The 6000-nt window shown below is 35.5% G+C and overlaps 1 long non-coding RNA gene across 1 annotated transcript in view; it reads left to right on the forward strand.

Moving 5' to 3' along the window:
• The window catches only part of LOC129220486 (uncharacterized), a 78352-nt gene extending 72713 nt beyond the window's left edge, over positions 1-5639 (forward strand). The window contains exon 4 of the long non-coding RNA XR_008580473.1: positions 4951-5639. This is a non-coding gene — a long non-coding RNA (uncharacterized LOC129220486). The remainder of the gene's footprint in view (positions 1-4950) is intronic.
• Positions 5640-6000: the final 361 nt, after the last annotated feature.

The raw sequence follows: 6000 nt of genomic DNA on the forward strand, positions 1-6000 counted from the left end.
CACGGGACTGGCGAAAAAAAAAACGTAATTCGCGTGAAAACGTTGTACAGGGGTCGACCAAATTTTCCTTAAATACGATTAAGTAATATGAGTGGAAATAGGTTCATGCAGTTAAAAGTGTAATATAAATGGAAATAGGTTCACGCAGTTAAAAATATTCCAAAACATATTTGCTGCATACATTGATTTCGTTCACAACCTGACAAAATAGAATAGTTTAAAAATTCACTGTATTTTAAGTTTTCTATAATTTTTGCCTGCCTCATCTTTTTGCTTTAAGCATCATATAGAGCCCTTTGAATCACTGAGAGTCTTTGTAAGGGTTGTTCTTGTGGATCATATCTGCTCAAAAGGGTAAAAACCCTTCTAAGCCCATATGTCATAAAATGTTTTTATATCATTTAGCCCTTTCAATTGCAGCATCAAGCGAAAATTCAAAATCATGTTTTTGATTGCAAAAGAAATACAATTTGTCATAGAAAAATAAGAAAATCAAGTTAACATTATTTGTGTAAAAACGTTAAAAGCGGAAATGCGGTGAATAGAGAAACGTAATTAACGGGAACAAATAACAATAACCGCATTGAAAAATTTCGGGACCAAAGAGGAAAAACGTTGAATTCAGGAAAACGTTAAATGCGGGAGACGTTGAATCTGGGTTTTTCATAATAATTCGGTCACATACTACTATGAAAAAGTTACCTCGAGACATGTATTATAATATTTAAAATATAAAAGGGGAAATAAGTATACATTTTTAACTGGCCAAATTAAATGTTAATTATTTTAAGTACTTTTCCTGTATTTTTATTACCGCGATTTTATCCCCCTAAAAATGCGTTCTCGTTTAATTCTCAAAGCGCCAGATTCATTCTGAATTACTGCTACTAATTAGCAGTTTTAAAAGTTTCTGGCCAATAAAAGCGTTAAAACTCGATGTAATGTTTAAACTCATTTAGCACTATCAGTATGCAAGAGCAGAAAAACCCATCAAAAGTTGTTCAAACGAAAAGAGTTCCAGAATCTTAGTGCCCGCTGGGGGAAAATCGGCACCTGTTTTAAAAGCGAAAATATTAAACAAATATCTCGCAACCCGTGCAATTACCGCGCCATCTTAAAGAGGCACGGTTACCTAATGATACGTTGAAGGTATGTTTTGAAGGTGTTAAATCATAGGGTTTCGTAGCGTTCAAACTCCACTCTGGCAATTTTTGACCTCGGTTTATTTTCGCCGGCTCCACGAGTTCTTAATTTAGTTAGCGTCAGCAAAAGAGTTGAGAACTTGTTGGATGCGTTTGTGATGGTTAAAAAGAGAGAGAATTGTTGAATGTTTCGTCTGGTTGGTTTGGATATAGACGATGGCTGAGTTAACAAACTTAGTGTGGAGGAAGAAGTTGAGGAAAGCTGTGATTATACAGGGAATCTTTCGCTCATTTTTCTAGGTTATGGTTACCGAAAGAGTGGAGTAAAATGAAACACTTAAAAGGTAACAAGATATTTTGTTTGTTTTAAATTGCTTAATGAATGAAGAAAAATTGTGGTGCAGTAATAAATGGATTACGAAATGCAATAAAGATTGCTTACGGTGTGTAATACAGTGGCTATTATGGAATGCAAACAGAATAGATATTGGTTAGACACAGGGGTGCCCACAAGGGGGGATTAATGGCGCAAGTTGCGCCATGAAAATTTGAGGGGGGGGGGTTAAATTTATTTATTGATTTATTTTTAATTTAAATTATTCATTTTATTTTATTGTATTTTGTTTATATTTCATTTCATTTATTTATTTAGTTTGTGTGTGTGTCTCTCATTGGCGTAGCACTGAACTTTTCTAATAAAATAATAATAACTATTGTAATAATAATAATAATAATAATATAAATAAATAAATAAAATATTTTTTAAAAAAGTGAATGAAATAAAAAAAGAGAACTAAAAAATAAAAACTAAATAACTAATATTTAAAAAATTAATAAAAAAAAGCTAAAAATAAAAAACGAAAATAGTGTTGAGAAATTTTTCGGAGGGAATTAGCTCTATTTAACTTGGGGGGGGGGGGGACACCCCTAGTTAGACAATAGCTGTGATCAGTTTTAGGTTGAGATGGGACAGTGAACATGAAGTAAAGTAAAATATATTGTGCCTTAAAGTACATTTTTTTCCACTATGTATGGCCTGTAATGAATTTAGGTTTAGTGGGGAAAGTTTAATTAGGTAGTTGTTAAAGGTCTTCGAAAAGCAGATGATACTAAATACCTTGAAAACGAATTAAGAATTTTTCATTCGAGACGTTTAGTATCGAAACCAGTTCAATTCACGAATATTCTAAAGTGAATGTCTTTTTTTTTCCCATTAATGTGTTGCTTCTTTGTCTATACCAATTCTTCCCATGTATCAGATGTACCGGGCATCCAATGCTTTCTCTCTATCCAGTGTGGAAAAAAAAACTGAAACTAGGGTGTATTAAACTTGGTCAGCTACGATTTCTTCGCAATTGATTCTGTATCTCAGAGTTAGAAGGACGTAAGTCACATTATGGTAATTTTATAAGAGAGAGGAAAAGTTTTTTCTGGCGTCTGTGAAGGATGGGTCGCGCGTTCTTTTGACCCTGGTAAAAAATTGAAAATGATTTTTTTTTCTTCAAGAACTATGCTCACATGGCTCGACGTGGAATAGGCGTCTACATACACTGTACTAATAAACGGAAAATCGCAATTTTTGGACTTGCCTCAGTCTGACTCTGAAGTACAGAATTTTCCTTACCTAACTCATACCGTTAACTCGATATGATTTTTCAAAATCCCATAGGTTTTTCGTGGACGCTCTGTATAACAAAAAGAAATTTAAAAGGGGAAAAAAAAAAGATTTTTTTAAAAAAGTCAGAATTTGACAAACTTCATTTTGTTCTAGTGTCAGTAAGTTTGAACTTTATTTTATTTTATTATATTTTTTTTTTTTTTTTTTTTGCTAAATTACTTCAATGCGACGTTTCAGCTTTCAAAAGAATGGAATTGATAGATCCTAGTCAAATAGACACCGCATCAGAAAGGGTCAACCTAATTTGACAGGGGAAAAAATTAAATGGCTGCAATTTTCCGTAACACGATGTCACATGATACACGCTGGGGAATTTCGCTACCGTAACCCGCCCCAGCGTGACCCCTCATAATAAGAGAGCTCGTCTTTTTCTCTCGGGACGTCATGTAAGGGGTCTCGTGTCACCGACACTGCTATTTAAACAGGTCGCTATTCGCAGTTGGGACCGAGTGACATAGAAAAGCTGAGAAATGTTGCGTAGTAGTTGAAGGCAGCCTTGTAAACTTGTCGCTAGCGACCTAATCAAGATTTGTTTTCAGCAAAATGACATGTTTTAGTATTTCATATGAGTTAAACGTGATTGCAACAAAATTTGTCAGATTTATCTTTTATTTTTTTCTATTCCTTGGAACTATGAACGAAGAAATGCGAGGGGAGGAGGTGATGGGCAGATATGACAATCGTAGATTTTAAGCCACACATATATGCGTCTCACGACCTTCTGTAGCTGTTTTCAAACGTTACGTTCATACTGCCGTAAAGGTAATGGGTAGTATCTGTAGAGAGGAGTTTTTGAGATATTTGAAGGAGTTCATTTTGTTATTCCATATTAACAATACGGAGCTGAAGGAATTTGACGTTTTTTACGTGCTTCATTTTCAGCGGAAACCAAATAGCACTTAAGTACAAAAATGAAAAAAAAAAAGAAAAGGAAAATTAATTAAAACAGAAAAAGCTACAGTATACTGCTATCAATTTTTTTGACTCCAGCAACATTTCATCGTTCGTCAGACCAGTTTGACTGCAAACACTTTGTGGGACTAAGCAGTCCCGATTATGACATACAGACAGGGGCGTGCATAGAAGTTATGGGGCCCGTCACGAATGACTTCTACGGACCCCCCTTCATATTGTTTACCCCATATTTCACCCCACATTTTAAAAATATCTGGTCCCCTTCAGGTGCGGGCCCGGGCCAACAGGTGTCCCTTCTCCCTCACTGTGCACGTCCCTGCATGCAGAGACTGCTACATTTAATTTACCCACCGCCCAGTTATGACATCCAGAGACTGCTATATTTATTACACCGACAGTCCAGTTGCGCCATCCAGAAATTGCATCCGAAGTCGACTGGTTGAGCTATTTCTTAACCATGAAGAAATAAGCTGAGCCCAAGCGAAGGAGTAGTTCCCAGCGAGGTCTCCAAATTCTGAGTACAGTACGATTGATGCAGTGAGAAGCAAAGTGATGAAGTGCCAAAATTAAAAATTTAAACATAACTGGCACAACTAGTAGGTGGGTCCTCACCTCTGTTTTGGTGCAAGAGGTAGTACGAGATTCCTGGTAGGTGCTGCTATACAACAAAATTTAGAAAAGCTTGTCAATAAAAGCCTACCAAGGATCGGGACTTTAAACGCATTTTACTCAAAACTTGAAAATGTCCACTTAAATCCCTTTGCTCCTCACTGCCTCAATTAGGAACTTACTTAATTTTGAAAAAATGAGTTTGTTAATCCAATGCATAAAAATAGCTTTTTCTGTGATAATTTTAGTAACTTGTTAAACACTTTCAATTTTATGAGCGGTGCAGCACAGGGATTCATATAGAATCGGGTGCTGTGCCAATGAGAGTTTATAGAAAGTTGGTGACCTTCTCTAATTCGTCAAATAGGTAATATCTAGTAAGTGCTGTTTTATCTGCTATCTCGGTTCCCGATTTCCTAATTTTTCTTCTTTGCTTCGTGACGTCATTGTCAAAAACGTTACAAACGAGTATATAGCAAAGATGATATTTTTACATCTGAGTTAGACTATTTTATTGAATTTTCCCTTAAACCGCTCTACAAAATTTAATCATTATAAGTGCAATGAGTTATTTGTTATTGAAATATTTTATTTTTACTTTTTCAGTTAGCTATTGAAGGTGATGTGGATTCGTACTGTTGTGTTGGAGGCGTCCATGGACCTCGTAGTGCGTTTTGATCCCCTGGCTGGCCTTTGTTAAACAAATCTAGAAGCATCAAAGAATTTGCGCAGTTTTTTGCATGACTGCTGTCAGAAGCACGTGTATCCTGCTCAATTTAAAAAAAAAAAAAAACAATTTCCAACATACGGCGCTTTGTTGTTAAATAGTACAGGCTCGACGAGAGGCTATGTCAGCCTTATCGGAAACTAGGGGCCCGAGCCTTTGGGGGGTCCGGCGACACTGACACAAAAAAAAGAAGAAACAAAGAAAAAGAAAAGAGGAAAGAAAAAGGTGTAAAAACTCCTAATAAGTAAAAACGTAAAGATAAAGTAAAATTTACTTTTTTGGTATTTTCTGTTGTGGTAACTAAAATAGAGTTAATTATTTTCTAATAAGTAGTTTTGAATTTTTTCCCCTCCCTCTTTTTTCTTTTTTTTTCTTCTTTTCTTCTTCTTTTCGGGGGCCCGGCTACGTAACTGACAAGGGACTCTCCTTGACTCTCTGTGCTCCTGAAATGGTATGTATTCACAATGATGTGGGATGCGGAATAGAGTTTTTTCTGAAGATGAAGCTGGTAAAACCTTTGTTGAATAGTATAAAAATTTGTAAGTTTTTTTCATGTAGCATTTTTCTTCAATCAATAAAGATAAAATCTACAGCTTCTTCTATTCCAGTTTAAACCCATCCAGAACTTGATAAAAATCTCTTTCAAAGTACTTCTTTTTAACGTCAAAAACAGAATTGCAAATCGTTAATGATAAAATTTTCCAACCTATCTCTAAACCCTCCCCCTCTCTTCCCCTTACGTAATCAAAGATGGCCAACAATCGAGTTTTTAAGTTTTCAATTTCAAACAATTTCTAGGCCGGACCCATGAACCTGCCCTTCCCCTACATCACTACAGATGGTTAAAAAAATCGACTTCTTAGAAATACAATTTTAAAAACTTCTTCCTCCTCCTTAAGCATTATCGAAAGCAGTCTACAATTCCTTTT

The sequence above is a fragment of the Uloborus diversus genome, chromosome 4 (assembly GCF_026930045.1).
Source record: "Uloborus diversus isolate 005 chromosome 4, Udiv.v.3.1, whole genome shotgun sequence".
Lineage (NCBI taxonomy): Eukaryota > Metazoa > Arthropoda > Arachnida > Araneae > Uloboridae > Uloborus > Uloborus diversus.